The sequence below is a fragment of the Dendrobates tinctorius genome, unplaced genomic scaffold, assembly GCF_039654945.1.
Source record: "Dendrobates tinctorius isolate UK_male_01 unplaced genomic scaffold, ASM3965494v1 ptg000160l, whole genome shotgun sequence".
Classification (NCBI taxonomy): Eukaryota; Metazoa; Chordata; class Amphibia; order Anura; family Dendrobatidae; genus Dendrobates; species Dendrobates tinctorius.
This window is the reverse complement of record NW_027361827.1, coordinates 29118211-29131140: the sequence shown is the minus strand read 5'-3', so window position 1 is coordinate 29131140 and position 12930 is coordinate 29118211.

The following is a 12930-nucleotide window of genomic DNA, read 5'->3' as shown; positions in this document are numbered from 1 at the left end:
GACTTAAAATTTAATAGAGTAATACTAATAGAGGGGTATGGAAAAATTAAATATAGCATCAGCATATATCAGAATCACAAAGATATGTAGTATTGTATGGCTGATGAAAAGAAAAAGAAAAAGCGAGGCATTTCTAGCCAGAAAAAAATAAATAAAAAAATGAAAATAAAAATGGGGAAAATAAGACAAAAAATTCTAATGCCTCTTACCCTTATAAACCTCCAGAGATGCCCCGTGTGTTCCCTTGTATAATTAGTAGGTGAAATCGCCTATCATGGCACTGATAAGAGGTAATGACATGCTTAATACTAACATAGGCAAAAGGAGCCCAGCATAGTGTGCCCGTGAAAAAACATATTCAGCTTACCACAGAAGTGCAGGAAACGGGGTGTCTGTGATAACGGCGCCTGTCAGAAATGCGGGTGTCCGCTGCAGGTGGAGAGGTCGCTAAAGTGAAAGTGCCAGTGTTCGGACTTATATATCGGTCGTGTGTCAGGGATAGAGTGTGCTCATCTGGATTCTCTTTTTTAACCAGGGATTTATCTGTAGAAGGAGTCAATTGTAGAGAATGTTTCAAATTGAGCAAAAGACAATAGGCACAAAAATATAATAAAGAGTATAAAGGTAAAATGAGAGGTGTAGGCCTGGTGCTCTGAGAGCCCTGCCAAATTAAGGCAACACACATGAAAGAGACCCAACTTGGAGTCTAAACCTTTCCAAATAAATTAGGGGCAGACACCAGGAAAAGTGGCATCAATTGACCCACAGTAAAAATTTGTTAATGGCACAGGAGCAGTCATCGATGGGCCATGCATGAGGTGTCAGGGTCTGGGGCATCATTTAGAGCTTTGAATTTAAGTTTAAACTAATATGAGGTGGGTGAGGGACCGATGTGAGCCTTCTTTTCTGGGAGCCCTGATACATCATGCAACAGCTCAAATTGCTTTTTTTAACCACACTTGGGTGGCACAAATGTCAGCTTTTTAGACCACAAGTGTTAGAAAAATTTAAGGATAGTAATACAGGTAGTTGACTGAAAGTAAGTGCAAGCCTGCCAGTCTGGGAGCCCTACTGCTACATGCAACACAAATGAAGGAGACCCAACTTGTAGTGCAAACATTTGAAAAATAAAATATTTCCACACATCAATAAAGTGGCATCAATTTCCCCATAATAGAAATAGGGTAATGGGCCTCTGACACCCCTTACACTACAAGCAACCCATGAGATGGAAACCCAACTTGGAGTGTCCATATTTAAAAAAAAATTGTCACACACCACTATAGTGTCATGAATTTTCCCTTAGTAGAAATAGTATAAGGGGCTTCTTGCACCCCTTCCACTACAGGCAACCCACCAGATGGAGACCCAACTTGGAATCTCCACATTTCAAAAAATTATTGTCACACATCCCTAAAGTGGCATCAGTTTCCCAGAGTAGAAATAGTATAATGGGCCTCTGATGCCCCTTTCACTACAGGCAACCCAACAACCCAATGAAGATCCAACTTGGAGTACCAACATTTAAAAAAATGATTGTCACACACCACTTAAGTTGCATCATATTTCACAGAGTATAAACCGTGTAATGGACCACTGACACAACTTCCACTACAGGCAACCTACCAGATGGAGACCTAACTTGGAGTCTCCACATTTAAAAAAAATAGTGAACACCACTAAAGTGGCATATGTATGTAAGGAAGTACAACGTATTAATGAGGCAGTCCTACGATGTAGTAAATCAGCATGCACACAGTACTAGGGTGCATAAGTCCATCTAACATAAGGGTGAAATGCACACGGTATTCAAACATAGAAGCCCAGCGTGACCCAGGAGAAGCAAAACAGGAGAAGGTCGCTATATGTACCTATAGGGCTGAAAGTCCTGCACAAGTCCAGCAACGCAGCCCCAACAGACTCAGACACAAAGGAGATGGCAAAAGTCATGATTCCATAATGGCCACAGCAGCTCCAAGGGTGATCATCTCCACACCAGAATTCCACACAGTAGTTGATTCTTGCAGGCAATGGCGGATCTTAATAGGGGCGGATGGGGCGGTCGCCCCGGGCCCAAGGTTTTTTGGGGGCCCAGGGGCAGGGGCGGGCTGGGCCGGGTGGCAGAGAGGCAAATGCCCCCCGGACCGCTCCCCCAGCACCTGTACAGGGCCGGCCGTGCCCTGTGCTGTGATGCCGCCGGCAGCAGACAGCCGCCTGCGTCACATTCTATGAGGGGCCGGGAGCTGTGCACGGCCGTCACCTTGACGGCTACTCAGCTCCGGCTCCCTCCGGCTGTACTTCCGGGTCAGATGTCGGGCGTGTGCGATGACGTCATCGTGCACGCGCCGACATGTCCCAGAGGATGCTGAAAGCAGAGGCGCTGCTGGGGAGCGAGCCGGCTGTGAGGTAAGTATGGGGAACTGTTTTTATTTTTTTTTATTTATAAAATGAATTAAATGGGGGAGGGGGTGAGTGGGGGCTGTACACAATGAAGGGGGGGTGACTGGGGATGTACATGATGAAGGGGGGTGACTGGGGCCTGTATATGATGAAGGGGGGGTGACTGGGGGCTGTACACAATGAAGGGGGGTGACTGGAGCCTGTATATGATGAAGGGGGGTGACTGGGGCCTGTATATGATGAAGGGGGGTGACTGGGGCTGTACATGATGAAGGGGGGTGACTGGGGCCTGTATATGATGATGGGGGTGACTGGGGGCTGTATATGATGAAGGGGGGTGACTGGGGGCTGTATATGATGAAGGGGGGTGAGTGGGGTCTTCACATGATGAAGGGGGGTGAGTGGGGCTACACAGGATAAAGGGGGTGAGTCGGGGCTACACTTGATGAAGGGGGTTGAGTGGGGCTAGACATGATGAAGGGGGTGAGTGGGGTTGTACAGGATGAAGGGGGTGAGTGGGGGCTTCACATGATGAAGGGGGGTGAGTGGGGGCTTCACATGATGAAGGGGGTGAGTGGGGCTGTACAGGATGAAGGGGGGTGACTGGGGTTGTACAGGATGAATTGGGTGAGTGGGGGCTTCACAGGATGAAGGGGGGATGAGTGGGGGCTTCACATGATGAAGGGGGGTGAGTGGGGCTACACAGGATGAAGGGGGTGAGTCGGCGCTACACATGATGAAGGGGGTTGAGTGGGGCTAGACATGATGAAGGGGGTGAGTGGGGTTGTACAGGATGAAGGGGGTGAGTGGGGGCTTCACATGATGAAGGGGGTGAGTGGGGGCTTCACATGATGAAGGGGGTGAGTGGGGCTGTACAGGATGAAGGGGGTGACTGGGGTTGTACAGGATAAAGGGGGTGAGTGGGGGCTTCACAGGATGAAGGGGGGATGAGTGGGGGCTTCACATGATGAAGGGGGGTGAGTGGGGCTGCACATGATGAAGGGGGGGTGAGTGGGGCTGCATATGATGAAGGGGGGTGAGTGGGGCTGAACATGATGAAGTGGGGGATAAGTGGGGCTGCACATGATGAATTAAGGGGTAAGTGGGACTGCACATGATGAATTAAGGGGTAAGTGGGACTGCACATGATGAATTGGGGGTAAGGGGAACTGCACATGATGAATTAAGGGGTAAGTGGGACTGAACATGATGAATTTGGGGTAAGGGGCACTGCACATGAAGTGGGGGTAAGGGGGACTGCACATTATGTGGGGTAAAATTAACTGCACATGATGATGGGGGAGTGGGGCTGCACATGAAGTTGGGGGGAAGGGGACTGCACATGATGAAATGGAAGGGGGGATAAGGGGCTGCAAATGATGAAGCGGCACTGCAGATGAAGTGAGTGGGTGATAGGGGACTGCAGTGGATGAAGTAAGGGGACTTCAAATTAAAGTGTGGACATTAAAGTGGATCCCCTATGGCCAGGATCACGTTGGGCGATTTTGTGCGTATTGGCCGTAGGACTACAGCTTATGTGCAATGTCTTTTTAGGCCATGTCTACACGTGGTGGAATGGTGGCGGGTTTTCCGTATGGACCCGCAGCAAACCAAGTGCTGCGGTCTGTACGGCTGTCAATTCCCGCACGGGGACCGCAGCGCTCAGGTGGGAAGGGGGGTACAGGGGCCCAGGTTTTATGAACAGCCCCGGGCCCATAGTCCACTTAATCCGCCACTGCTTGCAGGGCAGTAGACAGCAGAATGTAGAGGGGAAGAGCACCGAGTAACGAGCAGCAGCCACAGCAGGGAGTCCGCTAGCAGATGGGCAGGAGCCAGGCAGCCACAAAATACTCAGGACAGGAGAGCACATGACCCGGACTTAAATAATCAGGACAGACAAGAAGTTCCATGACAGGACGAGATCCAAGACTCCATCTTGGATCAGGGCGAACAGGTGCAAGGAAGTCCGGAATCCTTACACACTGGCTCAAGATTGCATGGACCAGGGATCATCCCACTGAACGCCCACTTTTTTTTTTTTACCATGGGTATAATACTACTCAGACAACACAGGGTTAGAGTAAAACAGTGTGGCAATACTATATTGAACCACAAGCAGATAATAACACATAGAACTGTCCCAACAAAATACCCTAAATGGTCCAAATTTACAGAATTTCACCCTTCCACTGACTCGCCCAGATTAAAGCAGCTGCGACTTCAAGCGCCAACTACCTCTACCCATGGCACGCACAGAGAGAAGGTAACAACAGGTAACAACAAGCTTAGGAAGCTGACAGTCCATTGAGGTACGAGGCCAGGTGACCTGACTTCTCTCAACATCTACATGGAGCCACAATAGTCAATCAGCATATTATCAAACACTGTTCAATGGCACCACACCCTTGTCTTGCAGAAATAACAGAGAATAAGTTACAACAAAAAGTAACTCAAACGTCAACATCCAGGCTCATACGAACAATAGTCTTTGCTTCTTGACCAACCAAAGGCAAACACATAAATTCAAAAGTCAGCATAAAGATAAAAGTCTATGCATACTTGCTTACTTAAACTTACATCTGACATAATTAAGAAGAAATGCTGTGTTGTCACATTGCTCCCCCATCTTAATTAGCCAGATGTGATAGACTTTCAATCATCCTTCTCTACTTACCGGCGACTATCCATCAGCATGTCTTGAAGCACAGACATGATTACACATATCATGCAGTTTCCTCAGAGCATATTTCATGTTTTACTTTGCGAATAAACTCTGCACGTAATTGATGAGAACCGACTCGTATCCATTGTGTCAACACATGGTGTCCTCCACATCAAGTGGTTTCTGGATTAAATCCGATCAAGTGTCAGTGGCCTGGTATTCTCTTAAAGATGGCACAGCACCTTTAGTTGCCATTTCTTTTATAGTTGCAGCTTTTTGTTGCAGTTATACATCCACTCTGGTCCTCTTCCCAAGGCAGAGCTGGTGGGGTTTGACATAGTGGCATATGAAACCTGGTGTGCATGCCTCACCTATGGTCTGCTGGGTCTTTTTGTATCTGTAAGCCTTCCTGGCTTTGGAGCCCTGGGATGGTGTCTATGAACATCAGTCCCCTGCAGCTCTCCATATCCGTCGGGCTGAGTAGTATCCCGCTGCTACCACCAAAATGTGGAGACATGGGGGGGATCAACTGGTGCTGTAGTCCACTGGCCCACGACCGCATGTACCAGGGATCATCCCACTGAATGCCTGCTCACCTTTTACTCTGAGCATAATATTACTCAGATAACACAAAGTGAGGGTAAAACAGTGCAGTAATACTTAATTGAACCACGAACAGACAGTAACACATAGAACAGGCCCAGCAAAATACCCAAGATGGTCCATAATTACAGAGTCTCAGCCTTCTGTTGACTCGCCGAGATTAAAGCAGCTGCGACTTCCAGGGCTGGCTACCCCCACCTGTTACACACACAGAGAGGAGGTAATGACAAGCTTAGGAAGCTGACGGTCTACTGAGGTATGAGGCCAGGTGACCAGAGGGTCACAACCTGTCTTCTCCAAAGATCTCCATGGAGACAGGTGACCGGTGGACCCCAAACCTGGCTTTCCCAAACGTATCCATCGGGCTCAGGTGACTGGTGGGTCCAAATCCTGGCTTCACTAAATGTATCCATGGGTTCAGTGATGGTCAGAGCACCAGGACTACGTTTGTCATTCATTCATCTGTTACTGATCAATGTTAAAGCCAAAAATGCTGGCCCAAGCCCTGTCCCATGCATTCATGCTGCACAATTATACTATTTGTACTCTGGGTCAATTGATGCCACATTTCCTGGTATTAACCTCTAGTTTGAGCTGTTTTGAAATATTTTTGGCCTCAATGAAGGCGTTGTCTATGTGTTTGGTTTTGCCTTCTATTGTATTACTTGGGGTTCGGATATATTCGTTGAACCGTACAGCGAACATGTTCGGTGAACATCAGGGTGTTCATTGATCTGAACCTTGAAAAGTTCGCTCATCTTTACCCAGGAGGCATGACCGCTTGAAGATGCTCAAATTAATCCCCAATTATCATCAGAACAGAGGTCCTAATTGTGTGATATAATGGCTCTCTATCTAGACATATTCATCAGGAAGGACTTCCCTGGCCGTTCATCAAGTAAACAAAGGCAACCCCAACCATCAGATAGTCAGTATACCGGGTTTCTTTACAGGTAAAGGCAGATATTCAGTGGGAAACAGAGGAAATATTGAAACTGGGGGTAAGACGAAAGTCCAAAAGTAAGTGGGCCTCCCTAATTGTAATTGTTCCGAAACAGGACCAGACCATATTTTGTGGCTACTACAAAACTTGCGATCATCTGATCACTCGTGCTATGCACCGTATTGCCACAGGATTGCTGTATATAACAAATATCATGGTCCCCTATGAATGGCAGTCACAAACTGGTTTTCACAGGAGTACCATTATGACAGCCACGCGGGTCATCAGCAGACTTCTGGTCATAATGGCAACCTATCAGCGAACCACGATCATTTCACTGCGGCACCAATGGACACACAGAACGGTTAGTCCACCTGCACATTAAATGCTACTGTCACAGATTGACAGCGGCATTTAATAGTTTAACAGCCGCTGACAGAACCACGCTCCTCTCGGCTGTTCGAGGCAGATGATGGTTGAATAACACAAGTAGACAACATTGATTGTAATATGTTTATCAACAATTTATGAATATTAAAGTTCAAATGTCCAACGCCATATCCATTGCTGGGCAGCTCTGAAAAAAACACTTGTAGAGATTCTCCAGGTCTTGGAAACTGCATCTGCTCATGTTCTCAGCGCAGGTCAGTGCAGATATTCACCTTTTTCTTCCGAGATGTGTCATGCCTGTATAGAAGCGATAAGTCGCCTTTCTCATTAACCTGAAAACAATTAAAAGGCATGTTTTAAAAAAACTAGACAATATGCACTGGTTATCAAATGAAACAAACTCAGCAAAGGCAACTTCAGCATTATATTTCTGGTCATCAGCTGAAGTTGAAATCGACATGAAATATTGCATTATATATTGTCTGCAAAAAGGGCCAATCTGGAAATTGAAAAAAGGAAGTTGCCAATATTAGTGTAATGATAGAAAAATGCAATATGAGCCATATGACTGGTGAGAGCACTCACAATAGATCTGTACGGCTTGTAATGTCTGAGGGACTTATCTCGCCCGTCAGATTGTGTGTTGGCGATTCTTCCGCAGCAGTAGGCTGATAACTTTCATTATTTCCTGCTTTTCTCAACCAGAATTAAAAAATTGTACAGCAAGAAAACATAATTATAAGAAATACAGTAATAAAAACTGTATTACATTTCTTCTATTATTACACCTTGCTTACACTATCATGTCCTCGCTGTTGCTCTTCTTGAAAACAAGAATGATTGTTACTTACAATGATTTAGTATTGACATGAAGAACATATATAAATGGAGGAAAACCACAGAAATATTTACCTGGAAAATACATGGTGGAAGCTTTGTGTCAATCAGAATAGGTGGATTCTGAACATTTGCTGTTAGCTGCTTGTGAGAAGATGTAAACTGATTGTCTCCCTACGTGGGGAAAAAAAGGCAAAGTATATAAAAACATTTAAATTTTAAATGACAAAACTCAATAAGAGACTAAATTAGAGACTCAAGACTCTCAATATTTTAAAAATCACTTATAATAGATTGCTGACGATAGTGGAGGCTCCGTTCTTACCTCCATCACAGGTAGATGAGATGACGATATTTAGATAAGTCTCATTATTCAAATAATAAGCCTGAAAATATAAAGAAAAATAATTACATCCAACAAAGCTTAAACTCATAGAAGCTTTTCCAAAGCATTGTAGATAGATGCTGGGAATTGTCAATCATTCCATATCCAGCCAGTTATGGAAAATGTAACCGGGGTTTATCTGGTAACCTATGAGGACGGATTCCGGATATTTACTGCTAATTGCTGGTGATGAACACAGATATTCAATGTCTCACTACTCAGCGAAAATATATAAAAGTGTCTGAACTTTAAATTATAAAGAAACAAAATTAGAGACTGAATATTCTGAAGAATAGTTACATGTTTAGCTGATGGACAGTTGACGTAATCGTCCTCCGCATCGGCGACAGAAACATTTGTTGTCGGCTATTTTTTGAAAACGCCCAATTCTGCAAAGATAAGAGGAATATTGGTTACCGGAGTGGAATGAATGTTCATTTATACCATGGATTTAATTAAAAAGAACAAATTGAAACCAATATATTAAGATCTGGCCCCAGCACAGAAAATATAACATGTAACATCCTAAACCCTACGGCTCCGAGGTCAGTCCACTCTGATAGTAGTAAAGTATAAAAGCATTCTACCAACAGAACCGCACGGACGTCTCCGCAGTGATTGTGTGTCATGAGGAGATAAATCATAAAATCCACTTACTCTTTATCACACAGGTCGCATTTATACTTGTACTTATAGTGGATGGTATAACTGTGATGTTCTGTCACTTTTGGCAGCTCGGGATGGATACGATTTACCCTCCTGGTGAGAGCCTGCCACCACGGGCCGTGGTTGTCTCTTTGTTCACCGATGATTATCCAACAGGCCGCATGGCACAACTCGTGCACAAGTGTGGATCGTACTCGCACTAAAACAAGAGGTTATACAGTTATGAGAAAATCTGAGTACACCCTGATTGAACTGTTTGGTTTTACATATCAGGACAAAATACATCCTGATATGAACAACACGTGACAAGTCAACCGTGCCATTAGTTACAGAAAAATACTTACAAATGCAGTAGCAGAGAGTGAAAAATAAGTACACCCCATGAATCAATAGCTTTTAGAATCATCTTTAGCAGCAATAATTTGAAGTTGCATCAATGGTGTACTTAATTTATCACACATTGCTCTGGAATTTTGACTAAGTTTTTAAAGAAAAAAAACCCACTACATCATTATTTATTTATCATGTTGTTTTCTGAGATTGAATTTCCCTACTTTTAGGACTTTCTAAGGACCTGATACTTTTTTTTTATTTTCTCCTGATATGTAAAATATTAGAATTCATAGAGGGTGTACTTAGTTTTTCTTATGACAGTATGTACAGTGATCTTATAAGATGTATTACATCACAAGCAGCAGTTTTTTGCTCTGTATACAGATTGTCTTATGAAGCCGCAGGATGGATGTGATGTGAAACCTACCGGCAGAATCCAAGACTTTCTCAGAAAGCTCAATAACTGAGACTCGGCGGTTGTTATCCAGCTTGTTCCAGCACTGAGCGGATGTTGATGTCAGCCTCTTGCTCCATGAAATGTCCATTTTCATAGGGAGCTAAAATAGAGGAAACAAATTCCATTACATCATTAAACTCTTTGACCCCAGTCTTACAAAGTCCCCAACTCTCATGTGTGATTTACAGCACTGGTCTACTTGTATGGGGCATGGGGTCTACCCAGAGATCCAAGATGTGAGAACAAAAATAAAAATAAACTTTTTTGAAAATGTCCAAATATCAACTAAATGGTTTTTATATATGAAAAATCCTGCGAACTTCAAGCCAAAAGTTGCTAATCTTTTTGTCTCTGCGCGGTGGATCATCTAAGGTATCTTCTCTTCCCACAGATAAGAAGAAGGTGATGACATTTACCAAACTAAGTGAGATTTACCTGATATATTCCATAACTGTATTACAGAAACATGACAAAGGGGTTATGATACCCTTCAAAAAGTTATAGATATTTTTCTTGGAATTTGTTGTTTAATGGGGGAGATAATAGAGAAGTCATGTATCACCCAGAAACCGATGAAAAGATGTGATACCTTATTCCTGAAGACTGTCCTGTTGTACAGATTGTACAGTTGCTCCACCAGCTCATTCTTTGTTTCCTGGAAGTTGGTAACATAGATGGAGGTGGGAGAAATAATCTCTTCCAGGAAACAGCTGGGGATGTTACATAGTGGTGTCCTGGGTAAGATAAGGAATCATATATAAATCCACAGGAAACATCTTGCCTAGTTCATGGCTTTATATAGAGGTAGATGCACCTGGCATAACTTACCTCTCCTCTGTATCAGAGCTCTCCTCGCTGTCAGATGGTGAATTATCTGTACAGAAATATTGAAGCGTGAAAATACTTTTTATAAGGTTCAAATCAGACATGTTAGTATGCAGGTCCGTACCAGAGAGAGGTCTATAGATTATATAGAGTATAGACCACTGATAAGACTATGATTATGGGATCTGACCAAAGCAGAACACGTAGCTGACCAGACCACCAGAAGTCCACAGGATCATCCATTGGGATCAGGTTCTGAAATTATAATGGGGTTCAACAACAACAGGGCCTATAAACTCTCAGACGTCTATTCCACCTATTGCTCAGCTAATCGATCCTTATTAATGTTGTATGTGTTCAGTAAAAGATCAGAAGTGAACGTGTCCTCAATGACTGGAGGGTGGACCCTCAAATGGTAAGGGTCCGTTCTCTGGGGCCTTCATGTAAAATAAGACTAGATGTCCTATCACCTTATTTCCTGATTTATGGTAGCCTCCATTGGGTTTAATGGAGATGTGGGATTCCTTGTGCAGGGCTTTCTCTATTGATGTATATTGGATTTATGAAAAGAGAAAAGCAAATGTATTGCACATCTGTAATAAATTCTATAGGTACAGCAATGGCCATAAGTCAACATGGCGGTGAGTTGTTCTCCCAATATGGAAGTGTCTGAGATATAGGACCCACACCAATCAAGCATGTGTAAAATAGGATTACCTCTGTAAGGTATCTTTAATTTAACCCCTTAACACCTATGTACGGCGCTCGTCAGTAGAGAATGAATGGAGAGGTCTCTGGAGTTGAGCCCGACTCTTTCCCGGCAGATGATGGTTTTGTCATTCAGCCATCATCTGCCTCTGACAGTCGAGAGTAGATTAGAGCTCTGCCTGCTTCTGTTAACCTGTTAAATGCTACAGTCATTCTCTGACAGTGGCATTTACAGCACATTTCCCAAGTGGCTCACTGTTCCAACTCGTGATCAGTGCCCTTGTAATTGTTAGATTTGGAAACTGACCAGTGATAGTACAAAAAAGTCATTGTTATTTCTACAATAACATAAACCTGGATTGTGTCTAGAAATGATAACTTACTATTGTATGTGAAAGTTCCTCTAGTATTTGATTCGTCATCATCAATACTACTGATGTCATCGGAGCTGTGAAATGAGTGTAACAGAATATGAGCCACCATTAGTCATTAATCCCCATCATGGACTATCTAGTAATGGAGGAGGTGTAAGCCTTACCAGGTGGAACTGTCCGTATCATCTGATGATGGTGAAATCAGATCTGTGGGGGCAACACAACATAAATCCCTTTTTAGACTATTGTAATAGCAACGACTGAGGCTCAATATCAAATAAATACATTCTAATAAATTATGCAGTGTACTCCTATATGTACATGGGGCGAAAAATCACATTCAGCTACAGTAACTCACACTGTGCATGGCCACCATCAGAAGACATCCCCAAATCCAATTTCTGGCTGACTTAAGAGCGAATGTATGAATAATGTTCCTGACAACATTGTGAAAATGGTGGTGGTGGACCTACACCAATAAAGCTTGACTAAAATAGGATTACCCCTTTAATGTATCTTTAATTTAAAAATGCACAGACCCTTCTATAATTTACCTTTAATTGTTACATTTGGAAACTGATCTGTGACAGTACAGAAGGTTCAGTGTTCTTTCTACAATAACCCCGGATGTTATCTAGAAATGATAACTTACTATTATACGTGGAAGTTCCTGCCCTATTGGAATCATTGTCATCATCATTAAGATCGATGTCATCGGAACTGTGAAATAAATGTAACAGGTGATGAGCCACCATTAATCATTAATCCCCATCATGTACTTAGTAATGGAGGAGACGTGTGTCTTACCAGGTGGTACTGTCCGGACCATGATCTGATGGTGGTAAACTCAGATCTGTGGGGGCAACACAACATAAACCTCTTATTAGAATATTGTAATAGCAATGACTGAGGCTCAATATCAAAAGAAATAAATCCTAATAAAGTATCCAGTGTACTTCTATATGTACATGGGGCAAAAAATGCATTCAGCTGCAGTAATCTGCCCTGTACATGGCCACCATGAGAAGCATTCCCCAAATCCCACTTCTGTCTGACTTCATAACTCCTGCATGAATATTCCTGACCAAATGCTGAAAAGAAATGGTTAATATGAGCTCATTTACTGTAGGCTTCCAATAGAAATAAATCCAAGCCCTGACCACAATGTGCACGTGATCTGCACCCAATGACTACAATATGGCATCGATATGTATCAGGCCTTTACTCTGGATTAGGGATACAGTACCTGGTAAACTCGGAGTCGGGCCCGAATTGAAGCCAGTGATGTTATCTTGGCCTTGAGACCTAGGAATTGGCTTCTTTCTTGGATGATACTGAAAAAATGGC